This window comes from Artibeus jamaicensis, unplaced genomic scaffold, assembly GCF_021234435.1.
Source record: "Artibeus jamaicensis isolate MK-2021 breed Jamaican fruit bat unplaced genomic scaffold, CSHL_Jam_final contig_332, whole genome shotgun sequence".
In the NCBI taxonomy this organism is placed as follows: Eukaryota; Metazoa; Chordata; class Mammalia; order Chiroptera; family Phyllostomidae; genus Artibeus; species Artibeus jamaicensis.
Window position 1 is genome coordinate 33,486,163 of NW_026521788.1, and position 27,950 is coordinate 33,514,112.

Sequence of the window (27,950 nt, forward strand, 5' to 3'; positions counted from 1 at the left end):
TTGATTTTTGTGAAGGACAATGGTCTCTCTATTTTCTCCCTCTCCTGCACTTATTTCAAAATATGAACCATCTTGAGAAAAGAATGATGGAAGCTATAATACTCTAACAGTAAATGTCAAGCATTGCTCCAGGCATGGTACATGTACTACTACCTTATTTAGTTCTCACATAAACCTTTAGAAGAGTCATTATGATCCTCTTCTGTTGATAAGGACTAAAGTCCAGAAGAATGAAGTAACTTGCAAAGGCACACACTCACGTGATAGAGTAGGGATTCCAATCTAGGGCACATTATTGCATCCGTGCCTTTTCCACACACTGTAACTCCTCCCCTAATATAATCTGAGTATATTCTGATTATTCACTAAATCAGAATTCCCAGGAACCTAAATCATTATCACCTTAACTTAAAAAAAACAGCACATACACTTAGTTCACATACACTGCTCCTAATAAAGCAGGATAAATGACAATGATTATTTCTGTTTTCATAGCTAAGAAACTGGATTATATAGAATGTGCATGACGTGACTACCAACTCTTGGTAAAAAGAAGACCTAGTATGAGAAATTTGAACTTTAAAGATTCTAGTTTAGTATTTTTTAAATTAGACCACAATGTTTACAGTTAAGGGGAGGGAAGTATAGGGTACTTTGTGAGACTGGGAGGCAGAGAAACCTCCATCACCATAATACTTATGGGCCTGCCAGTCAGCAGACAGTAAGGACATGGTTGGGAAATGGCCTCTGTGGGCTGTGCTCCTGTTGGCTCTTTACCCAACATCACTAAAGAAAATGCTGCTTTAGTTCCACAGGTGGTCTTTGTCAACTCATGTCAGTTTGGTTTTTACAATTAATGATTGGCCTATTTGATCTTCCTATCTGTCACAATTTTTTCTCCTGAGTACTCCATGGCATGAAATCCTGATAAACTGCATTTTTCACTTTTTCTAATATAAGCAATGGGTTCATGTTGTGAAGCCAACATAAACTTTAAGCCAGCATAAAATTTTTTACTTATTGACAGAAATTCTATTTTTAACCAAATTTCCACTCAAGAAATAAAGATTCTGGTTTAATAAATGGCAAATGACTATTTCATTTCTTTGGAAAAATGAGCACGGGAATAATTTTTATTACCAATTTCTCAAACACTAGATGGAAATATTACTATTTTAAATGTGTCTTAATTGCTTCTACCTGGAAAGTGTTAGCATGGGAGCCAGGCTGCCCTGGTTCGCAACCAGCTCCATCTCTTACCAGCTGTGTGATCATGAGTAAGTTACTAAATCATACTGTGCTTCTGTATTCCTACTATAAAATGAAGATAACCCCAATGGTTAAGGTTGGGTGCAAATAAAATAATATGGGTAAGAATTTCTCATAATTCAAGTAGATTTTTATTGCTCACTAAAAATTAATTTTTGTTGCTATCTTTTATGTCAAAAAACATGCTTCCTTAAAAATGCTCACACTCTTTAAATGAGTTCATTTTATAAACTTATTATAAATAACTATGCACAAAACTGTGAACAAAGAGACATAGCTAAGAAGGGTCATATAAAACTTTATTTTGTATATTGAAAACCTGACAAAAAACCCAAACTCTTCCAAATAGGAACATATATAGGTAATCTATAGTACATCAATAGGATTTTTTAAAAGATTTTACTTATTTGTTTTTAGAGAGTGGAATTAAGAAGGAAAGAAAGGGGGAAAAGCACCAATGTGTGGTTGCCTCTTGAGTGCCCCCACCTGGGTACCTGGCCTGCAACCCAGGCATGTGCCCTGACTGGGAACTGAACTGCTGACCCTTTGGTTTGCAGGCTGGCACTCAATCCACTCAGCCACATCAGCAAGGCCTCAATAATATTTGAAAGTAACCATTCACCACTGTGATATCAAATAATTCATGAAATAGGAATACTTTTTAATATATATGAAACACAAATAATACAAATATACATATACTTTAATTGTCATTAAACAAAACATGCATATACATTGGCTATACATGAAAACGGTATTTTTAATTAGGTTTAAATCATATGAATGATTTTATTTCCTAGTTACACTTGCTATAGTTTTCAAATTTTCTGTATTTAGTCTTTATTATTGTATAATCAGAATATGTGTGTGTGCTTCAAATATATATTTAAATGATTCTGTCATCTGACCTAGTAACTCACAAATGTTTACTATATCATTTAATTCTTTACATTGAGTAATTTTATTTCTGATACATTATTTTTTTAAAAATAAAGAAGAAAGAAATATGCACTTAAATATAAATTTCAAAAACCTGACATAACACAGAGGAACACTATTTATAGAAAGGTTACATATATGACACGATGAGTCAATGTCTCAGTATGGAAACTACATAAAGAGGACTTCCGCCAAGATGGAGGCATAGGTGGAAACACTCTGCCTTCTCTCACAACCAATTAATTATTGGCCTATTTGGCCTATTTTAAACAATTTAAACTTTGCTTAAAAACGACAAAGTTTTAGCAACAAAAACGCAGCCAAACCACAGAAAATAGAACTACACGGAAGTCTGACAACAATGAACCATTCAGCCAAACAGGTAAGAGGGGAAGAGCCAGCAGCAGAGCTGGGTGAAGCAGAAAAGATCCACCAGACCAACCCAGCTCATGACCCAGGTGCACAGGCAGTGGGCAGATCCCAGGTGTGGAGTAGCAGCAGAGGGACCCACTGAGGGCGCAAGGTGGCAGGCTGATCTTGGTCACATATTCACGTGCAGATAAACCAGGAAAGGAGCGAGAAGTGAGATGGACCCAGTGGAGTAAGCAGTAGAGGGGACCGCTATTGTCCCTCTCTGACCCCACCCACACATACAGCATCTCAAACCAGCTACCTGGGTAGCCCCACCCTGGTGAACACCTAAGGCTCTGCTCCTCATACCTAACAGGTGCGAATGAAGCAAAACATTATGACTCAAGAAGAACAGCTCAAAGCCCCAGAGCCAATAACTCTAAGCAGCGAAGAAATAGCTAAACTTTCAGATGCACAGTTCAACACTGGTGATCAGGATGCTCACAGAACTGGTTGATTTTAGTCACAAATTAGAGGAACATATGAAGGCTAAACTAATGGAAATGAATGGAAATGCACAGGAAACCAATAGTAATGGAAAGGAAACTGGGACTCAAATCAAGGGAGTGGACCAGAAGGAAGAAAAAAATGACCAAACAGAAAAGGATGAAGAAACAAGAATTCAAAAAAATGAGGAGAGGCTTAGGAACCTCCAGGACATATTTAAATGTCCCAACATTCAAATTATAGGGGTACCAGAAGGGGAAGAGGAAGAGCAAGAAGTGGAAAATTTATTTGAACAAATAATAAAGATGAACTTCCCCAATCTGGCAAAGGAAATAGACTGCCAGAAAATCCAGGAAGCTTAGAGAGTCCCAAAGAAGTTGGACCCAAGAAGGAACACACCAAGGCACATCATCATTATATTAGCCAAGATTTAAATGAAGGAGAGAATCCTAGAAGCAGCAAGAGAAAAGGGGACAGTCACCTACAAAGGAGTTCCCATCAGACTGTCAGCGGATTTCTCAAAAGAAACCTTACAGGCAAGAACGGGTTGGAAAGAAATATTCCAAGTTATGAAATCCAAAGACTTACAACCAAGATTGATCTATCCAGCAAAGCTTTCATTTAGAATAGAAGGGCAGATAAAGTGCTTGTCAGATAAGATCAAATTCAAGGAGTTCATCATCACCAAGCCCTTATTATATGAGATGTTAACAGGACTTATCTAAGAAAAAGAAGATAAAAAATGAACAGTGAAAGGACAGCAAACTCACAGTTATTAAGAAATACTAATAATGCGTTTTTGTTGCTAAAACTTTGTTATTTTTAAACTTGGTTGTGAGAGAAGGCAGAGTGTTTCCACCTATGCCTCCATCTTGGCGGAAGTCCTCCTTATGTAGTTTCCATACTGAGACATTGACTCATCGTGTCATATATGTAACCTTTCTATAAATAGTGTTCCTCTGTGTTATGTCAGGTTTTTGAAATTTATATTTAAGTGCATATTTCTTTCTTCTTTATTTTTAAAAAAATAATGTATCAGAAATAAAATTACTCAATGTAAAGAATTAAATTATATAGTTTGCTAAAACAAAAGCAAACTAAGAGGACAGCTAGATCAGGAGCAGAACCATAGAAATGAAGATCACATGGAGGGTTAGCAACAGGGAGTGGAAAAGGAGAAGGGGGGAGAAGGTACAGAAAATAAGTAGCATAGACGGCAGGTAGAAAATAAATAGGGGCGAGGGCAAAAATAGTAGGGGAGATATAGAATCTAAAGACTTGAGACACGTGGTCATAAACTAAAGGGAGGAATAGTGGGGGAGGGGTTATGTAGGGTGGAGGGGAATGAAGGGGGGAAATAGAACAACTGTAATGGTATAATCAATAAAATATATTAAAAAAGAAAAATGTTAGATACAGCTATATATATATTTGTATGTGAATACACATACATGTACATACATACTCATCTATATGTGTAATTGCTAAAGTATATTTTAGAAACCTGTGACTAGAAAAAGTGCTAGAAAAAAATTGTAATTTCTGATATTAATTATTTCTGGAGAATAGGTTTTCCTATTATTCTTTCTATTATTCTTTTTTAAATTTTGTACCATGATGTTGCTTATCATTATAATAGAGAATAAAAACATTGATTATATATATATATATATATTAACTATAGTAAATATATTCTTGAGTTCCCCAATGTAGATGTTTTCTGACTCTTTCTGGATCATGTGGCTACTATTTTATTTTATCTGGGGAATGGCAACTCTACTTCTGCCATTTTAAAGTGCTGCATTCTACAGTATTTGCAAGGGGAGTCGCTCTCCCCCCTAAAGCCTTTACATGAGCTTCCTCCAGAGCCTTTTTGAGTCAGCACCTTCATCTGTGACCCAAGATGAGAAATTGTGCATTTAATTACCTTGACAGTTGTCTGTTTATATTATAGCATCAGCCTTTACCTCATGTGCTGGCACCACATTCTTCACATCCATTATTTGCCTCTCTCAATTGCTGTGGAGAAAAAGACATGCCAATGTTTGAGATATCCTTCCAGAATTTCCCTGCAAGATAAAACACACGCACACATGCACACGCACACATTATAGAGCTCCCAAAAAGAGCAGGCTGTGATCGACTTTATATAACTGAATTGCTATAACTGGATTGCTTGACTCTGTTTTCCTTAGAGACCATCATGGTGGCAAAAATGTTCCCATTATGCAAAGAAGAGTCATTGAAAAGTTTATAAAAGAATATGTGTGTATATATTTAAAATACAGGTCTAAGATGGTTATGTCATCTGACCTTAAAATTCATAATTTTTAGAATGATTTAGACTAAAAGGAAATTAGGCTAATTAGGTCTTCTTTTACTGATCCCTATATACCCTAACATTAACCGTGTTAGGCTGAAGAAATCATTTTTCTAATAGTTGTTGTGCATTTTCTAAGGTACTTCTAGCAGCAAGCATAATGTGGGGTGTTGGCAATGGGGTGAGGGCACCACATGTGCTACCTTATAGAAATTCAGTTATGTGGGGAAAATGAAGCCAGGAAACAAGCAAAAGTCTAGAGCTTTGAGAGGGTGATGGAGGATTGTGTTCAATTTTCTTGGGTAAGAGAGAACTATCAAACAGAGAGTCTTGTTTTTTATCTTATTGAATTTTATCACTTTCAATTAAAATTGACAGCACATACTTTGTCCAGTTTGACTGCTGACACATTTCAAATTAAATTAATTACTTAAAGGTCAATATCTATGATTTAATTATGATGAGCGTTGCTCCACTATATCCTTACATAACTTAGGTACTTACATCAGCAAATTTTATTCCGCTTCTTTGTTGACACATTCCCTCTTGTAGGTTGAAACTTTCAATGGTTGTCATTCCAACTTTCAAGCCCTGGTACACAGTGAGTATTAAATATGGATAAAATAAAAAACATTAAAATATTATTCCAAATTTTGAGTCCCGTATATGTGAAGCATATTTTTGACAGACATCCAGTAACACAGATGCTTATAACGGCAAGTTAATTTTTGTTGAAGTCAATCAACCTAAAATGACAGTACTAACACAATTTTAATATGGTTAAAATTGTTGAATGATAAAGCAGGAGAAAGTGTTAGGAAAGTCAGAAAACTAAGCCAAAGACTGTGTAAGGAATGCAGAGTAGGAGAGACTATCAGATTGAATAAAGTTCTTATAAAAAAATTATAGAGAAGTTTGTATCTCCAAGAAGCCAGCCATTTTATTGGAACCCCACAAGAAGTTCATTCATGAGTTTCCCTTATCTGAAAAACAGATGACCATACATTTTGATTTTCCACTACCAAAGCTGAGTATAAATGAACACCACATCACATTTTATGTCAATATGGTGTACAGAAACTCAAATACTGGATGAATAAAATGTCATATTACTAACTACAGTGTCCAAATGTATGGGCACTTCAATAGCAAGTGGAATATTGTCTTTTTCAAGATGACTTTAATGAGTGCTAAATTGATTTAGTAGCATAACCATGTGGGAAGAAGTGGAGAGAGAGAGAAAAAAAGACCCTTGACAGTTGTGGGGGAGGGGGAGGAAGGGAAAGGGGATTTCACCTAATTTCACAAAGTCATTAGCAATGCCTCACTTGTAATTGGCTTGAGTTCCAGAGAACCATCATCACCTGCCTTTTTTGATCAATGTGCAATTTTGTGAAGCCCTGACAGGCTAATGCTGAGTGGGCTGTAGGTGAAGTATGCCTGCCCTGCCTTATGAAAGGCAGAGGATGGCAAAGAAAATCCATCTGACATTGTGAGCAGCAAAATTCATCATGAGCAACCATTTTTTCAGCTCTACAAAACTCTACTCCTGGATCTATTTTTTAAATACCTTTGAGTAATGTCCTATATTTTCCTACTTCCTACCATAATATAGCATGTGAATAAAAAGAAAGCAAAAGCATTTAGAGATATAGCACACATGAACATTTTTCCCTTTGTAAACTTTGCCGTATGAACTTTTGCATGATACCAAGATAAAAGCTCCACAGATGTGAATTATTGGTTTGATTATAGAAAATGAAAAGTAACTTGATGTTATTGTAAGACTGGTTAGCGTGAGAAGAGGTGCTCATGGAAGCAGAAAGTTTATACAAGATGATATAAATAGAATATCTGGTAATCTGATAACTAAAAAGTTTACTCAATAACATATGCTTTTAAAAATCCAGAAAATTTAAATAATGCAATGAGAAACTCACTATTGCAAAAATATTTTAAATATACAAAAATGTGGGAGGAAATAATATTTTACCTTCTACATAGGCTCTAGTGTGTAATTTTTTCAGAAACATAGTATAGTAATTAAGAAAATGGGTTTGTGTATCAGACTGACTCAGGTCCAAGACCTAGCTCCACATCATTCTTGTTCTGTTTCCTAAGCAACTACTAAACCTCTAGGATTCTCAGTGTCCTCATGACTAAAATGGTGAATAAACAAACATATCTAATATAAATATCTAACTCAAAGGAAGATTGTGAAAAGCCATTGAGAATACACACAAAGTGCCTAGTTCACAGGAAGCTTGTAATGCACTAGCTAATAGAACTGTTTATACTAATGCTCAATAAATTGCTCCAGATTCTATGATATTCCTCAAACTCATTTGACTGTCAGATCTGTAACCTTTTCATTATACAACAGTTGTACTGAGTTATATTTAAATTCAAAAGTAGCAAATGCTGGTCTTATAGACATTTATGAGTAAGGATAACTCATGAAATCTTGACCATACAACCCTTGAAACACCTTGTTTTATCAGCAGGAAGTAGGTTGGCCAAGAGCAAAGCAAGTTTCCCAAAATATGGTTGTACCATAGGTATGTGAAACACAAAGGCAACAGAGAAACCTTCATACAGAATCCTAAAATGTCATTAGAATAAACTTGTACTGAACTTGAAATGATTGAGTGTCTAGCCCAGGCAAATCCTTCCTATGTACTCATGAAACTGGAAAAGACCCCTGTGTTCAGGCTGCCTGTCACTACCAAGCCCAATAATGAATGGCAGGGATTGCATCTTCATGGGCGCTTTATTCAGATGGCCAGTGATCTGAGAAGATGGAGGGTTTGCACCCAGAAGAACCATGTTACATTTTCTTTCCAGGCCAGACTTTTAATAACAGGGAATAAACCAGATGTAGTGAGGGGACTTGAAATTCACAGACAATTAGGTGAAAGACTGCAGCATTCTTGTCCTAGGCAGTTAGCTGTTCCCAGGGACAGGTAGTCTCTCTCTGTCTGGAACACAATGGCCTGACCTTCACTTGTCCCCAGGCAGTAATCTCTAGCAGTGCCCCAGGAGGTGGATTGTTTTCCCAAGAGCCAGGATGGGCCTTATCTGTAGAATCTGAAAGAAAGCTTTAATATATACATTACTTACCAAGCTTATAATTATTTACCTTAAACTAAAATTTTCCAACTCTTAAGTCCCCTATCACTTACAATGCTTTTGGAAAGAAGGAAGGGGAAGGAAGGAAAGAAGGAAGGAAGGAAGGAAGGAAGGAAGGAAGGAAGGAAGGAAGGAAGGAAGGAAGGAAGGAAGGAAGGAAGGAAGGGTATGGGCAGCCAAGCACAATTAAAAAATAATTATTAATTATAACAACTGAGACTTTCTTTCTGCTCAAATAATTTTAGGGTTTTTCTCAATATAGCTGCTTCCAAAGCTCATCATTATACGCCAACTTTACCTCAAATTGCAACCGTACCTTTGCCTGATGGTCATGCAAGACTTAAAACATTGTTCTTCCCTCCTAGCCTCTTGGACAATTCACTTATTTACTTGAAAATTGCTTCATCTCATACTTTGCCCAGCAAATCACATACATCTCTAATGGCCATGGGCAGATGCCCCACTCCTTGAGGTAAAGGTAGAGTCTATTTTCACTCATTTTATTCTCTTGTGTTTTATGCTTTTTGTGTGCCTTTTTCCCAATTGTTATGGCCAAAAGGCAATGTCCATGTGTAATTATTGTCCCCAGCACACAGTATTATACAAATAAGTGTTTTCTGACTTTTTAAACATTTATGCATATTTGTATGGGGAGAGTGTACTGTTTTTTCAAGTACATGGCATGATTTCTAATAAATATATTAAAATGCATAGCTGGTTTCATGCATCAGTTCAAATATAAAAGGACAGTATAGAAGACAAAAAGGTGTGCATGGTGAAGGATGATAACTCTATCATGTTTTGTCCATGGCCAAGAAGAAATTCAGCGGAATATGTATAGTAGTCCCCGGTTATCTGAGGGGAATATGTTCTAAGAGCCCTGGATGCCATACAGTGGATGTCTAAATCTTCAGTAGTACTCTATCCTGTATGTACTATATCTTCTTTTCTTATGTATACATATACTTTATGATTCCTCTTTGACATATCCAAAGTTCCAACATTATACTCTTGTGCTTAGGAGCCATTATTAAGTAAAATAACAATTATTTGAATACAAGCACTGTGATACCATGACAGTTGATCTGATAACCATGCTACTCAGAATGGTGCACAATTTAAAACTTATAAATTGTTTATTTCTGGAATTTTTTATTTAATATTTTGGCCATGTTTGACTATAGGTCATTGAAACCACAGAAAGGTAAAGGAGACCACTATACAATTAAAAATATGGCATTTCACCTGTAGGGGACCAGCTAGTTACAGACCATGAGAACCTGCTTTCAGCACTTGAGTGACATCACTAGTGAAAACCATTTGATCAAAATTTCAACTTAGATCACATAGTTGAAATTGATTCATGTAGGTTATATTGTAGACTGAGAAATACACTGGAAGTTTCTACCTGAAAAAATCAGCTTCAAAATCACATAAGGCTTGTCACTCCAAGAGACTTAGATGTATGAAAAAAGTTTGATGTGGATGTATGGAAAGCACGTATACTAAACTGAACTATTGCCAAAATTATTAATGCATCACTTTGATGAGCTGAGAATTTTAATTTTTTCCCATAGGAGAAGGTGTGCAAGATATTCTGAGGTGAAGAGAGGGCACAGCTTTTTATTTTAAGAATAATAAATTTCAACTTGAAGGAAAGCATTGCAGCTAGGTTTTGACAGAGCCTGTTGGAATCGAAGGCAAACATGATGTTTTATAAGTGTTGGAATTACACCCAGATTGCTTTTTTTCTTAATATTTTATTTATTTATCTTTAGAGGTGAAGGGAAGGAGAGAGGGAGATAAATATCAATGTATGGTTGCCTCTCGTTGCATCCCTTGCTGGGAACTGTCCTGCTACCCAGGCATGTGCCCTGACTGAGAATCGAATTGCAGTCCTTAGGTTTGCAGGCCCACGCTCAATCCACTGAGCTACGCCAGCCAGGGATCCCAGATTGCTTTTGGTAGGTGCCTTCTAATTATCTAATAATTAGTTTAATGTCAGTTGGGCTTGAGAATAATTTTTTAAAATAATTTATCTCTTTTGTCATAAAAGTTTCTTTCAAACTCATATGTAGGTAGAACATTTGTTCTTTTCTCAACATTATCTTCTGTATTCTTTGTTTTTACATCCCGCATCCTCAATGATAGTTTTAACTTGTCTAGAAGAATACAGGGACTGCATCAGAATAAATGAAGAAGTGCTTGGTTAATTTAAAAAATAATTGATTGAAGAAATAACCATGGAATCAGAGATCTCGGATACTAAAGAATGCATTGTTTCTGGCACCTCTATTTCCAGGATCGTGAGCCTCAAACCTCAATTTTTCTACTTAAACTGGGAATAATAAACATGGGAGATTGTGTAAGGAATTAATTAAATTAAATGCAAATATAAAAAGACAATACAGCAGAAGCTATATGTTGTAATAAATGTTACATTACAGATAAAAACATTTTAAAAACTAAAAAGAATAAATGCAAAATAAACAACAGTTGTAACAGTTGGATACTGTTTATGGCAATAAATAGTTTATAAACTACCAGCAAGCAGCTAAGTCATTTAATGGCAATTTTCTACCTTTAGTGACTCTCCAAATCCCTCTCTCCTAATAGGTTTTTTCCACATGTCTGTAAGCATAGTCAGTATTTTACAGGCTAGTAAGGTTAATGATTATAAAATAACTATTCAGGATTATGTTTTCCTTACCTTAAACTTTAACCTAAATTCACAGCACAAAACTGTCACACATCTGCCTCTAACTTGGTTGGAATTACATGGTTGTACTTAAGTCTTAGTGAGATCATAAGAGCATGGCTACATATTCACAGATCAGAAAGCAATATACAGATCATGTGTCACATAAATGTACACTTGAAAACTATATGAGCCTATGAACCAATGTCACCTCAATAAATTTAATTACAAAAAGAATAATAGCATCAATATTAGTTTTAACCATGCTTGGTTAGAGCCCTGTGATTAAACAAGGAACACCAGTTATAAGCACAATTGAATGCTCTTAAAAAATTACAACTGTACTTGAACAACCATAAAACATATATAAAACTTTAAAAATTCAATAAACTATGATTGATGTTGAAAATTTTCAAAAGCATTTTATACACATAAGAAAAGTACAGCAATTTCCTTTAGATAGTCAATTTTTGGCAGTAATAGCAGCAGTATTGGTGTTATCTGTTTATATTTGTATGGCACTTTATACTATTTTAAGTGTTTTAAAACATATTACCTCACAACAATGTTTAGTTTTTTCCAGTTCATCCCAATTTACAGATATTAGACTGAAAACTATGGCAGAAAACACCTCAAAATTCATATTGGCTTATACATTTTGAGAGTCTACCAAATATTAAACTTTTTTATTATTTTTATCATATAATGTCTCACCATGATATTGTCCTCATTTATAAACAGAGTAAGCTGAGGCTCAGGAACATGGCCAGTCTGACTAGTGAAAGAGCTAGAATGTGAACCTGAGTCTTCTGCTCTTTTAGGCAGAATAATTACTGGCCAAACATACATCCAAAATCACTCTATGAGACTGACACTAGCTGTGAGGGGGAAGAAGGGGAAAAAAACAAGCTAAAGAAAAAAAAGCAGTGTAGTATTGAAATGAAGGTCACACTGCAATTTCCACATTGTGATGTATTTCATCTTGTAAAAATTAATGAATACTTAACAGATTGTTTCATGGATCCCAATAGTTCCCAACTTCATATGCTGACTGTAACAGCTGTATTCTTTTCATGAAAACAGGTCAGATGAGCAATCAGTTTACTAAAAATGTGGAAGATAAAATATTTGAAAGCAATCTATAGAAAAATTATCTTTAAATTCCTCCTCTATAATTCCAAAGCCCAGAGCAACTAATTTTGGAATTAAGCAAAAAAATAATACCTAAGGAGTTTTACACAATATTAATATAGTACTTTCTGCCAAACCAATGATACCCAATACATGTGAAATTATTTATTTTAGGAATCTTGCACATGTGTTTCACCCACTACATGATTAGAAATTAAGAACTTAACCAGTGGTGAGTCATGATGGAAGTGGGAGCTGTATAAGGCAGATGTAGCAAGAATTGGAAGGGAGCAGAGCCCAGAACCATATGGATCCTGAGAGTTTCGGCACAGAATGAGGTGCTAAAACTAACCCAGAGCAGTGAATACCAACCAGCAATGGTGTTTACTGTCTGATTTCCAACTTGGAAACTAACAGAAGTTCCTTTTAGAACTTCAGATGTACTGAGCTGAGAATCTTTCAGTTCTGATATACTGAACTAAGAATGAAACTTCTGGATAAATAATGAGACATAAAGTTTGCATTAGATGTAGATACATGATGAACGTGTCTTGAATTCAATCAAATTTTAAATCATGATAACTGGCATAATATTAAGAACAATGGTATATGTACAGTAATGGTATGTTCAAACTTCAATTCATTTCTGCCACCAAGACTTAGTGATTTTTAAGTAGTTTTTCTCTATTTTGTTCTCATTTATTTATTTGTTTACTGGCATCTGGATGGGTAGAAAGACAACACTATACACAGAAAGTTAACATGATAGAGACCCTAGAAATTTACTAGTTAAGTGTTTCCTATGTGTATTTTATAATAAATTAGTTACACAAGATATTTAAGGGGGATTTTATGATTAGTGGGGGAACTATGCTATTTCATAGTTCTCCTCAGAAATTCACATTTATATTTGGTAAATTAGACTAAAAAATTGCAACAAAGGTAGCTCTTTAATTGTTTATCTGTTTTTTCAACTATTTTATTTTATTTTGATTTATTCTTTATTGTATTTTTCCATTATTATTTAGTCCTCTTATACCCCCTACCCCTAGCAATCACCACAATGTTGTTCATGTCTGTGAGTGCTTTTTTCTTTTCGCTCAATCCTTTCACCCCCTACTGTCATCTGCTTTTGATCTATAAGTCTGTCCCCATTTTCCATATTAGTTCAATTTATTCATTAGATTCCACATTCAGGTGAAATGATATGGCATTTGTGTTTCTCTGACTGGCTTATTCTGCATAATATAATGTTCTCCGGGTCCATCCATACTGTCACAAAGGGTAAAATTTTCTCTTTTTATGGCCAAGTAGTATTTCACTGTAAATGCCCCATAGTTGTTTTATCCACTTATCTACTTGTAGACACTTGGGTTACTTCCATATATTGGTGATTGTAAATAATGCTGAAAGGAACATAGGGATGCTATGTTCTTTCAAATTAGTGTTTTAGATTCACTTTTTCCCAAATTTATAGTTATTGACCCTAACTTGGGCATTACTAATATACTCAAAGCACTAATGCTGCCTAAATCACTCTTAGGAAGAAATCGTTTTTATTACAACCTTATGTTCATTGAAAGAATAACATATCAGCACTAACAATGCATATTGGTGATTATGTGTTTTGGATCTTGTCCTAAACCATAAACAAGAAAATACCATATGAGCAGCACCTTTTCATGGGTCAGATTTAACTTATTTAATGGGTACTTTAAAAGGATATCATTGTTAATTTCTTATCAGGAGACTTAATATATTGCTTAAGAAATTCGTAATTTCCTGAGTTGAGGCTATTGGTCTAGCTGCCTATGCAAGGATCCTCTCTGAATAATGCCTAATTGTTCTGGTGAAAAATGCACACTATCACACTGATTCACCATAAGACCTTCTTTTTTTGTTTTGAATATCAGCTTTCTGTTTAGGCCTTCAAAAACTTCTTTTGAGGATATGTTTTTTTATTTTAGAGAGTGGAGAAAGGAGGAAGAGAGAGAAAGAGGGAGAGAAACATGGATGTGAGTGAGAAACATCTATCTGTTGCCTCTCATTTGCACCCTGTCCAGGGACTGAACCACAGTCCAGGCTTGTGCCCTGACTGAGAATTGAATTTGATGGCAGTCCAAGCAACTAAGCCATACCAGTCAGGGCTCTAATAGCTTTTTATTTATTTATTTTTAAATATTTTATTTATTTATTTTTTTTAGAGAGAAGAGAAGGGAGGGAGAAATGGAGAGAAATATTGGCCAGCAACCCAGGCCTGCACCCTGACTGGGAATTGAACTTGAGACCTTTGGGTTTGTGGGCCAGCACTCAATCCACCGAGCCACAGCAGCCAGGGCTCCAATAGATTTTTAATCAATTCACATTACTATCATTAATCAAGGAAGCATGTTTATCTTAATACCAACTAAGCTGCCTTTTAAAAATTGTTTTAAAACTTCTGTGATATATGTTATATGACACTACATAAACTCTAAGACTTTATTTATACAAAATTCTACACCCAAAATCCTCTATCCTATCTCTGTATAATTGAGTTTTTCCAATTTAATGTGCAATTATAAAAAAAAATGCCCCTATGAAATTTCAACTCCTATCTTTCAATCTTTCCTTTCAGACTCTGTGCTTCTGAGAATATTTTGGAACCTGGAATAGTATATCATCCATCATGTTTTGACCTTTGTAATAAATCTTTATAATTTTGTATTATGACAGTCCTGGTTTTATTTATGCAAGTCCATCTTCATCTCTTTGAAATAAAAATATTTGACCACCTCCAATCTTTTGGCAGCTCTCTCATCTGCCAAGGCTTTACAAATATTACTTCACAATTATACTCAGTGGTATTTACAGCTTAACTTTTTCATTCATAAAGGGTGATCCACCCAAATAGTTTTAAATATTGGTATTTGAGTTTTGAGTCAACTCATGATTCAACTGTATGGCTATTTAAACCTTATTTGTAAAAGAACATGCTCAGAATATTAAATCAAGAAATGCAGATTGAGAGAAGGCAGGAAAAGACAAGATCAAGTGATAGACAGCAGATGTACCCCTTGAAGAGTGCAAGTACCAAGTGACACAGCCATTGGGGGAAAGCAAGTAGTAGCAGCAGGGTGAGGAGAGCCTCAAAGAGGAAGCTGGTTGGGGGCCAGCTAGATGTTAGGTTTCTAACCCTTCTACCAACAACTCTTGTGCCAATCCCCAGCTTATAATGCTAGAAGGGAAATCAGGACCCTAAATTTCCTGTCTGGACTTGAGTGATGACATCCTGAAAAAGAGGGCCCAGGAGCTGATCAAAAATAGTAATTAAAGCAGGCAGAAGGACCATACACTCATGACCAGCTTCAGGGACAGCCTCAAGATCAAGGTATGGATGTGACAGAGAAACTAAAGGAATGGGCATATAAAGCTTTATAATCACTATAATAAGATCATCCAGGAAAAGCTCTAAGAGTTCACCCAGAAAATGGCAAAGATCAGTCATTTGGAAACAGAGCTCAAACATTGGTACCACATTGTGGAGACCATTTACAAAGACCTGTGTGTCCAGCCAGAGGCTACTACTTTGGAAGCAGAACAAATCCATAAAGATGGTGAACTCTGACAGCTTTCTGAGTGAATCACTTCTAGTGACAGCAACCAAGAAAAGGCTCAGAGGCCACTGTTATGGCCACACTGAGAAATTTTCTTCACAGTTCTATAATGAATCTTAGCAAAAACAGACAAACAAACTTGTGCCAGATCCAAAGACGGAGAGTCCAGCCCCCATGATGGGTCCACCTTTGGTGTCCCAGTATGTGACAAATTTACCCCACTGCAGCCCTGCACAGTTTTTTTAACATTTCATTAGGAAGAAAGGAAGGAAGGAAGGAAGGAAGGAAGGAAGGAAGGAAGGAAGGAAGGAAGGAAGGAAGGAAGGAAGGAAGGAAGGAATAAGAAATGCAGGTTGAACATATGCATCTATCTTATAGCCATCCTACCCAATTCACTGTGATAGAAATAATACAAAAATGAGAATAAATGGCTAATAGTACTCACAAGTAAGTATGGGTAGCAGTCATTGGACAGAAAACCCTAAAAGTCTAATGCATACAGAATTAGATGAGCAACAGGGGTGGATAAAACCATAATTCACATGTAAGAGAAAACCATAGTAAAGGGAAGGGCAGGTTCTGTGGTATTTGAATTTCATTATCAATAAATATATTAAAAGCCTCAAACCTCTGTGTGCATACAATTAGCTTGTGTAACTTGTTCAAATGCAGAGTCTAAAAGAAGTAGTGACCAACCGCCTGTTTTTCATACCAGACTGCTGATGCTGCTGGATCTGGAAACTTGCTCCCGATCAGAGGCTCTCTGGAGGAAGTGTCCAGCAATCTATTTTTAACAAGTCCTCCAGGGGATCCTGATACAAGTGAACAGTTGCATTTAGTTTAGCTGGCCTAATTAATGCTCTTCCTTTACCACCACTTCCATTCCATCCCATTCTTTATTCCATGCTGCAGGCTCCACAAGTATTCTCTCCTAAGATTAAAACCATGCCTAACTCTGCTCCTGAGGAGGGTTTACAGTGGTCATGCAGAACAATGTAAACCTGAAGATAACCTTTATTCTTATCATCTACATGAAAGGTGAACAAAGAAGCCAATTCTTCCCAGTAAGAAAATCTAACCAAGTGAGCCAGCCCATATTGAAGCCTTTCTTATTTTGACATTTGCATGACAGAATCCCAAGGTGCCTATGAAATTCCCACTCACCTTCTCTAGAATTAGATTACCAATTGACACCAAAACCACCATTTATGGGGAGACATTGTCCAGTCTTGTTCCTAATTTTTTTAGTGACCAGCCCAGGGCAACTGTAGAAACCAACATACTATATATTATAACACTTGAAAATGATTCAAGCTAAAATGATTATCTTTCCCCCTGGATAATGATCTGGATGGCCAGATTCCTATTTGGAATATTGAATACAAAACCATAACCAGAGGATAGCTGCCCCTGGACTTCAAGCCCTTCAATCCCACCCTGGGTAACTATCCAGTCCCTTTACTGTCTTCAGTCCATAGCTGTTGATTTCACATTTTAGAAGTAGGCATATCTTAGGGATGTGAGACAATCTTTTCAGCTACCTTAACTCAGCAGACTAGCACTGTTAAATGCTGCCAGTGGGTAGTCAGGGCAACAGAAGCCATGCCTCCCCAAAATGAGATTAAAATCTCCAGGGGGATATGTGAAAGTCGAAAAAGCTCCTAAGCTGATTTCTTAATAGCATTTTGAATTTGAAATGATTATATATAATGTTTCTGTGCTCTTTTTCATTGTGTTTCCAAAATGGAGTAATTCTTTATAAATATCAATAATATTGTACTTTATAGAACTAAAACACTATAAACATGGCTAAAGCCCCTTGAACATTAAAGCCCTTACTTTGTAAACTACTTTTCTTACTTGTTAGTCGTCATCCTGGACAAGTAATTACATTTTTGCCCATGTACGGGGCTGGTGTTCTGCTGATAGGTACCATACCAATTTACTTACTCTATATTTTCCCATACAACATCATGTTTCTAAATCTAACTGCTAGTAGTGGAAAATGGCTACTTCCAGCTAAGAAAAGAATTCTGAGCCAAGACTGAAATTATAAGAGAACATTTATTTAGAAAGTCGCAGAGGTAGAAGAAGGGAGTCATAGAAGAATGGACTCAGGAAACAAGTCACAGCAAAACAGGGGGCCTTGGAGTTTAGAAGGGAGAAAAAGGAAAGGAAGCAGGTGGGGGAGGGGAGAGAGTGCAGAGAGAGAGAGAGCGAACAAATCCTGGGGGGAGAAGATGGTGAGGAAAGGTGAGCAGTTCCTCTGTAGAGAGAGCTGCACTGGGTCCTTAATCCTGGGACTTTTATCTGGAGGTGTCAGAGGAAGATCTCATAGAATATTCATCAGATTTCCTGATGTATCTCCTCAGAGCTGTGGTCTCCACTCATTGGCCAATGCCAAGGCAGGAGTCATTAGTCACTGCAGCTGGTACTGATGTAAACCACGAGGTAGTATGTCTCATTTTCCCACTTTTCTGGGTCTGGAACTGAAACACAGTTGAGGCCTAGATGCCATATCCAGGGGTTAATACTTCAGGGAGTGGTCATGCAAGACCTGGTAGTTTTCCCCATTGCTAGGCACCTGGGCTCCCCTCGCTGGTGACCCTCTTCACTTGGACCATTGTTCCTGCTCTGCTCATGCCTACCTAACTGCTTACTATTATATAACCATTTAGATGTGATCTGTGTATATCAGGTTTATTCATTACTGAATATTTTATTCTGAACACCCAATTATAAAGTAGAAATATAAAATTGAAATGTTAAAATCTATACTCTATTTCAGAAAACATTATGAATACCTTTGTACCTACCACTCAGTTTTATCATTTAATTATTGCATATTAGTTTCAAGGTCTGTTTATAAAATAAAACAACAGAAACAATGAAGAGCTTTTTGAAACATTCCTTTCATTTTATTACTTTAAGTAGCCATCATTCATGATAAATTTAGAATTCCACATTCCCTGAATTTTTTAACGCAACCTCTGTTTGGTTTTAAGATTTTTCAGCTTGTCCTTGATGTCGTTCTGTTTTACTATAATGCATCTAGCTATGGGCTGATTTATTTCTGAAGATATACATGTTATTAGCGTTAGTGTGTTTTTTGTTTGGAGAACTATCTTTTTTCAGTCTGGATAATCCTCAGATATTATTTTAAATACTCAGATATAGAATAAATATTCAGAGAATTGATATGTATCCATAAATGACCCCAAATAGCCTCAGTAACTTTGAGAAAGAAGAACAAAGTAGGAGGGATCACAATACCTGACATCAAACTGTATTACAAGGCTATTATAATCATAACAGCCTGGTACTGGCATAAGAACAGACACACAGATCAATGAAACAGAATAGAGAGCCCATAAATAAATCCATGTCTCTGTGGTCAATTAATATTTGATGAAGGGGACAGGAGCATAAAATGGAGCAAAAATACTCTCTTCAATAAATGGTTTTGGAAGCTCTGGACAGCTACCTGCAAAAAAGTTAAACTTAACCACCAGTTTACACTGTACAATGGGACTAAATCAAATTAAAAAGCTTCTGGATGGCTAAAGAAAAGATCATCAAAAGGAAAGGGGATTAACTGGCGCAGCCACTGTAGAAAACAGAATGGAATTTCCTCAGAAAACTAAACATGGGACTACCTTTGGATCTAGTGATCCCACTGCTGGGATAATTTCCTAAAGAATCCTGAAACACCAATTCAAAAGAACCTATTCACCCAAGCGTTCATAGCATTGTTGTTTATAGTATCCAAGTGTTGCAAAAAGCCTAAGTACCCATCAATAAATGAGTGGATCAAAAAGCTGTGGTACATTTACATGATGGAATACTACACAGCAGAAAGAAAGAAGGAACTCCTACTAAACCTTCATGACAACATGGATGGAACTGGAAAGTATTATGCTAAGTGAAATAAGCCAGGCAGTGAAAGAAATACCATATGATCTCACCTATAAATGAAATCTAATCAACAAAAAAACAAATGAGCAAAATAGAACTAGAGACATGGAAATAAAGAATAAACTGCCAGTGACCAGAGTAGAGGAGACAAGAGGATAAGGGTGGAGAAAAGAAGAGTCTAGACAAGGAACATGTACGAAGGACCCATGCACATGGACAACAAGGTGGGGATTGACTGTGGTGGGGTGGGCAGGGAAAATTTCTGGGGGAAAAATTGGAACAACTGTAATTGAACAACAATAAAATATATAAATAAAATAAATAAATATTGTTTTTCTAGCTTTTCTTTTTTTTCCTGGGGGAAGATTGCTGTCAAGCAGATACTACAGAGTTTCCATCTGTCCCACATGTTACATAGGATTTATCCCTTTGTCCCTCTAGGTTTCTTTCAGGGTGAGTTTCCAAGGACCAGTTTTTGATTCATTAATTTGTTTTTAAATTGTACATGTTAAATTTATACCATGTAATATACTTTCTAACTTAAATTGAGATTTTTTCGCAGGGGTGTATGGTTTTGGTGTTATTCTATTTTATTCTTTTAATTTAAACTAATACTTAAGTTATTTGTGACTATTTTATAAATCTTTCAGAACATTTAATGAATGCACCTATGAAATAAAAATTTCCAGAGTTAATTTTATTGTCTGTCTTACAGGATTCACCTTCATATGTCTTCAATATTCTATGCCAGTCTCATTTTAATGAGAAGACTGCATTATGTTTTGTTTCATTTTGTTTTCTCACTCTTCTTGACTTTTTCTTTTTCTTTCCTTGCTTACTTTCCTTTATGTTCAGCTATCTCTATGTCACTATTGCCAATTGTCTCCCAAACCTCCTAGATTCAAGCAACCCAGAACCAAGTTTTATAAGGTGGTGATATTGAAGATAAGCCGATTCTGCTCATGAATTGGTGTCCATGTTGTACTTTCTCCCTGGGCCTTCCAGTTATTTAGAGCACTACTGCCCAATCAGGCAGCCAATAGCTACTTGCAGCTATTTAAATTTAATTTCCAATCAATTAAATTATATAAAATTTAAAGTGAAATTCCCCAGTTGCTAATGGCTATCATAGTGGACAGATCTTTCCCATCATCACAGACAATTCTGTTGGATAGTGCTGCTCTACAGCTATAATCCCAGACATTTTTTTTTCTCAAAACCATGCTTTTGAAACAACTTCTTTCTTCAGGAGGTGATAAAAGGTAGTTCCATTCTTAGTTTTAGTTTTTCTGTACATCCCTTGGCCTCCTAGTTTCAGACTGGGAGCCTGACCCTATGCTATGAGATTACGTGTAGCCCTCTTCTTTCTGAAGGAGCTGACGTCCAGGCTCTCAGTGCCTACACTTAGGTTCAGAGCCTGACAAGCCCATGGCTACAGAAGCATACACACTTAGAATTTCTCCTTTTTTTTCTGGTGTTCAGACCAGAAGAGGCTTTTAGATTTTAATTTTTGTATTTTAAGCATTATAAATTATTGTTTTAAGCAGAAGAATTTCTGAAGCAAGAATTTTGTGCATATTGTCCTAGAAGTAGTCCATTCATTTTTACTGCAGGTGTATATTCCATTATATTTTTGAATAATCTATGTTTATTTATACATATCCATTTTATCTCAATTTTGGCTGCTTTTAATTTTTACAATTAAAATAATTGTTGTCATTAAAATTCTTGCACACATCTTCTGCACAAATGCCAGAGTTTTTTTTATGGGCATATAATCATGAAATAAAGCTGCTGGATCAGAGGAACAAAGCATACTTAATATTAATTTTTATTGTTCTACAAAACTGTTGCACCAGTTTACATACTATTCCTCATAGTTCATCAAGATTCAGAAATAATAATAATAATTGTTATTGTTGTTGTTCTCCAAATCATGATGTCATGGATTTGGTAAACTAACTACAATGTTTAGTCTCTCTCTCTCCTAGTGCAATGAGGTGAGGATCAGCCTCTGCTTCTGTAAGAATTCTGAATTTAGGATTTTCAACTGTAACTACTCTAACTTCTATTTCCGAAGGTTTGGAATCAATTGCTGGAGCAGAGTAGACAGGCATGTAATCATAATTTCCACTGTTAAAATGCCCAGCCAAATTTCTTCTTCATTTTTATTTTCAACTAAGCTGGTTGACTCAGTTTGTTTAACTCCTGCTATGGTGGCTTTAAACCCATAGCTTAACCCTGCAGGATCACATCTGTACACCGGAGGGCCTTGTTCTTCATCTATTCCAATTAAAATCATACAACAACCGAGAGGCCTCATTTCAGCATTCTGTGTGTAGACATGAGAAATGTCAACAATTCTTTTACACAGCATGTCCACAGAACTTCAAAGCCACACTTGTATTCCCAATTAGCTGCCTCACAGCATGTCCCCTGTACCTGGGATCTGCTGTCAGCTGTCATTCTTGTCATCACACAGCCAATATTTTCAGTTATCTTAATAAGTGAGTCACTGTGCAGGTACTTTCTTCTGTGTGACAATTACTGGAGTCTTTCCCACTGACTGCTGCTGATGTAAGGCCACCCTGGTTAACAGCCTTAAGAGCATGTTTTATTTGGTAGAGCCTGCCTTCAGAAAAAAAGTCTGGTAATGTGGCAATCAAAACCAGCACTGGAATTGTGGAACATTTTGATGCACTAACTGGAATTTATTTTTGCACCTACGTTGGGTGTAAATTGCCATGTCATTTTAATTTGTATTTCTCAAATTATTAGAAAATATGCTTTATTATTTTTTGTTTAAGTGACTTTTTGGAAGGTTGAAACATTTGGGTTTCCTTCTTTGTTGTTTACATATTCAAGTCCTTTTAAACTATTTCCACTTGTTTCTTTCTTACTGACTTTTAAGGCACGCATTTATGAGAGTAAAATTTTGGTTCTTTGCAAGGATCTCCTTACTGTCTTTGGCTTTTTAAAGCTTGTTTGGATGATTTCTAACTGTATCTTCTTTTGTTTCCTATTAAGAGATAAATTTGATTTGTTTTTAATTATTATTTTTCTTGTGTGTCTTAGTCAATAAATTATTCCGTAGTCCTAATTCATGTTTTGTATGAATATTTTGTATTTTATATTTTGTATATTCTTCTAAATATTTAAAGACTTATTCTTCACATATAAATAAGTACTACATCTGGATTTACGTGTGTGAGTGTGTGTCTGTGTGTGGTGAGGTGGTGAGCTCATAATTTAATTCTTTGTTTCATGTGTATGATCCATCAGAGGCTCTACTTTGTGTGTAGTTTTACCTTTCCCCTCTGACTTCTAAAATTTCCTAAGTATTATACTAATGTACAAGTATATGCAGCTCTATTTCTATTTTCTCCATTCTTAACCTTTGTCCATTTATCACATGACCAGTTTCACACTGTCTTTTCTACCACTCTTAACACCTTGTAAGAAAAACCTGCCTCAGCTTGTGTGTGTACCTCTTAGTTCTTCCTTCAGAAACAGTAGTCATTTCAACTCAAACATTTATTTCCAGAAAATGTGAGTGGGTGTTCTTTTGACAAAGTGAACTTTCCCAAACTGAGCTGCCCACTTTGAACAGTTCTGAAACCAGCTTTTTTAGGGACAAAAGAAAACACATATTGGGAGGGACACACCTCTTTATTATTTTTCCTTACATTTGTTTTTATGATTACTAAAAAGCCAAGAATTATTATTTTCTTCTGATTTACATCAAATATTTACCTCATTTAAAGATGTGCTTTACTTGCCCTGGTTGGTGTGGCTCAGAGGATTGAACACCAGCCTGTGAACTAAAGGCTTGCCAGTTCTATTACCAGTCAGGGAACATGCCTAGGTTGTGGACCAGGTCCCTAGTAAGGGGCTTGCAAGAGGCAACCACACACTGATGTTTCTCTTCCTCTCTTTCTCCTTCCTTTCCCCTCTAAATATGATTAAATAAATTTTTTAAAGGGTTTACTCTTTTCAGGTTTTTGACTCTTTTCAGTTTAACTATGATTATTTTGATTCTCTGTGGATAGGGAATGGCTTGTACCTGAATTAAACATTAGATTTTCACACTGTATAAAATTGCCAGCTGTAAACAGGGATTGATGTCTATTGCTGAAAGTGTAACAGGAAAAACATTGTGGTATAACAGAGGGGAGTTTTATGAGACTAAGTTTTTTGACTAGATTTCAGGAAAAAGAGGAAAGATTTAGAAGTTTAAAAGACCTTAGTGTGAATTTTGTCTCCTTTCAGCCGCATCCCTAACAGTTTGTCATCACACCTCTGCTTGAGTGTTACAGTGACAGAAATGCATTACCTTCCATGTTGAGATGTCTTTTCTCTGCTGTTTCTATCTGTTATTTCCATATACATAATTAAGCAAGTGATCCTGTTTCTTCAGCTAATAAATGGGAATCAAAATGGCAATATCATAGAGCGAAGACATAAAGATAATATGTATAAAATACATATTTTGTTGCCATTGGCATTCCAAATGTTCAGGCAATGCTAGTTACTATTATCTAAAAACATACCAAATATTTGACATGAATGAGAGACAATGTGCCTATAGGGTTAAGTTGTAAGCACACAAAGTAAACTTAAGATTGTTTTGGTATAAATGTAATTTTTTAGGTACAATACTAGAACCTGACTAATTGGCAGGCTAATAGAAAAGAACTGCAGGAAGAGCTTAAGATGACTAGCTGAATAAAGAACATTTTAAATATTTCGGTGTTAAGGTATATTTGTAAATAAAGTTAGTATTAAATACACACACATATTATATAGAGATATTCCAATCTCTTAAGCCACACAGTAACCAGAGAAAGAGAGAACTATTACTTATAGCCTTCTTTGCAAAAGCACTGGTAATGAGTCTCAGCACACACTCATTTTTAGGTGATTGGTCATCCTGCAGAAGCCCTATTAAGACAGCTATAGACATATAGGACACAAAGTATTCTGCTGATAATAACTAAAATTGAAGTCAGCTTCAGTGACACCTGATAAAATTAACTTTTCTTTGTCCAAATGAAAATGAAGCTCTCATTTATTTCAGTACAGGCACTTAACAATTATTGAAAAAGTTATTAAGATAAAATTACATGCCTAGAGCTTCTAACAGTTCATAGCTCTTCCAAGTCTAATAATATTGTGGGATGAAAATTAGGGTAGAAACTTATCACTGATTGGAAAGATATTTATATATCACTTAAAGGATTCATAGAGAAAAACTACTGGACCAAACTGCAAAATAAGTTATTCTGAAATAGTGGAGTCGAATGCTTTGATCACTAGAGTATGGATTCTCAAAATTATGGGACACTAATAAAATATGTTTAAAAGCCATTTTTATTGAGGAAAATGTTTTCTACTTAATGAATAAAATAAATATATCACTATGGTATCACATAACTTTAAATTAGTAATAATCTCGTACTGTTTTTTATTAGTTAATGTGGGTTAAAATTAACACAAAATTCTCTAAAAATTATTTACTAAGAAAGCAGACATTAGAGTTGCAATAATCAAAATTAAGTATATAAATAGATAGACACTATCTATGACCTTAAAATGCACATATTTATTTATTTATTTATTTATTTATTTATTTATTTTGTTTTAATCTGAGGGTTTATTTATTTATTTATTTTTTAAAGAGTTTCTTTATTTATCTTTAGAGGGGAACGGGAAGGAGAGAGGGAGAGAAACATCAATGTATGGTTGCCTTTCATATGTTCCCTGCTGGGAATTGGCCTGTGACCCAGGCATGTGCCCTGACTGGGAATCAACCCGTGATCCTTTGATTCACAGGCCCGCACTCAATCCACTGAGCTACACCAGCCAGGGCCACATGTGTATTTAAATTGAATATATATATGATCTTAAAAATGTACATATATATTGACATTAAGTTTGATTTGTATTAGACTCTATAAAGAGTTTTTATTTAAACATTTTTAAAAAGGCCTTTCAAAGTAAGAAGAAAACAAGTGTCATTTGAGACCAACTTATAGATTGAGAGCAGATGACAGCTAGTGGGTGAGGGGAGGTTAGGATTGGAGGGACTGAGGAAAAAGGGCTCATGGACATGGACAGCAGGGTGGTGATTGTTGGGGGAAGGGGATCATAAGGAGTCTAAATGGTAATGAGAAAAATGCTATAAATTAAATTTTTAAAAAGATTAGCTATTTGAGAATTATCAATTCTGACAGAACCCCAAATAATGTTTTAGCTAAAAGACAAAGATAATGGGTATTTATGAGAAAGTGAAGGGAGACAGTTACAGCAATGAAAGAAAGGTATTTTTATGGGTACAGATAACATGACATAGCTTTGTTAATTCTGAACAGTCCAGTAGTCATCAGTCCAGAAGTCATAATAACTGATTACTTGTTATATTTCTAAACAGCTCTTTGGGACATAATGTTGCTTATGCCCAGTAAAATGTTATTTTTGCCCTATTTTAACATTCCAAAGATTTGATGTGTAAGACAGGTGAAGCAGTGCCTCTGGCATGGTAGCTCCATGGTAAAGTCAGTACATTTATATTACTGTTTACATTTCCCCCTTTTTATCAGAATCTTTCTTTGAAAGTGTCACTGATCAATCTTGATGATTTGTAACTAGAAGCATCATTGGTTCTTCATTGTCAGGTGGCTCATTTTGGATGAAGTGTTATGGACAAAAAGCTGACAAAAATTACACCTTACTAGCTTTGTGACTTGATCAAATTGCTTAATTACTTCAAACTTCTTTTTCTTTTTATTTTTTAAACCACAAATAAAACAATGCTAACTTAGCAATATGGGTAGATTATATAGGTAATGTGTAAAGTTTCTAGCACAGAATCAGGAAAATTGTAGGCACTTGATAAATATGACTTCTTCCTTTCATGCATCAAATAATGTAGATTACTTCTAGGAGCCTCAGTCACTTCTTATTTACTTCTGACAAATGTTTTTTTTTACAGTACTAATTATAAAATAGATTAATTATGCTGTAGCCTGGGGTTTTAGAATAGGTCATTAAACTTGTAATTGTGGTGCAACTTTTTGTAGGTAGAGATCTGGTAATAAATACTCCAGAAACTTTTATATAATATAGCTATTTTATTTGAAGCCAAGGAACAGAATGAGAAAACTAGAGCTTTTCATCTTCAGAAGTGTTCAGGGGCTTTAAGTAATTAGTAGTCACAGCTCCCTTGTGTACCAGGCCAGGGCGATCAGCCCCTGGCCGAGAAGGAGATGAGTGCCTAGAGGGATAAATTACTTCCTCCAAGGTGCTGTGAGCAGGGTGTGAGTGAGTGTATGTGCCTGAGCATGAGCATGTGCAGTTATGTGCCTGTGAGTGTTTGTGGTAGAGGTGGGTAAGAATTGAAAGGATTAGTGAAAATCCTCGATGAAGACTTCTGCAAAGACTTACTATTATAGCTTTTTATAGGTGTGTTAAGACCTCTATTATCTAGAAATACTGGGGAAAAAAGATTTGCACTGCTGGTGCTATAAAAATATGCATGGGTGTTTGGTATTTAGATACAGATATACAGAGATAGAAACTTTCTGTGTGCTGTATAGAATATATAGCATGCGTGATCAACACTGCTGATCCCTTACCTTTTTTCTCTTAGATTCATATTCTGCCTTTCTTTGGTTCTATTCTCTATCTCAAGAAACCATATTTCCCAGGTTCTCTTGATCAATACTTTGTCAGTGGAAATGGCCAATAGGATACACTAAATAGGAAAACGGGATTCTATTTCCTGTTTCTTTATCTGTGTGTCTGCTTTCTGTTTTCTTTGTATCTTAGTTTATTTCTAGCAGCAACTAGTTTAATTTAGGGTTCCAGCTTCTGTCTGGTAAGACCCCCTGGATTTACCCTGGTTTCCTTTACTCAAATTTCTCCTTTTGTCCTATCAGCCTAGAGGTGAATGGGATTTCATGCTGTTGTTAATTCCCATGTTACCTTATTGGCCTCTGTTTAGCTTTTTGCCTTCTCTTTATCTTTAACGTCAATTCTCTAATAAATTTCCTCATTTTGAATATTTAACAAGTTTTTTCTCTCCAGATATGCCATC

General features: G+C 35.7%; 1 protein-coding gene and 2 pseudogenes across 4 annotated transcripts in view; 2 read left to right on the plus strand and 1 right to left on the minus strand.

Moving 5' to 3' along the window:
• The window catches only part of LOC119062872 (synaptonemal complex central element protein 2-like), a 42,160-nt pseudogene extending 26,209 nt beyond the window's left edge, over nt 1-15,951 (plus strand).
• Nucleotides 1-27,950, plus strand: part of NRG3 (neuregulin 3) — a 1,193,746-nt gene that overhangs the window by 850,420 nt on the left and 315,376 nt on the right. The window lies entirely within an intron of this gene.
• LOC119062873 (proteasome subunit alpha type-6-like) lies at nt 21,814-22,546 on the minus strand (annotated as a pseudogene).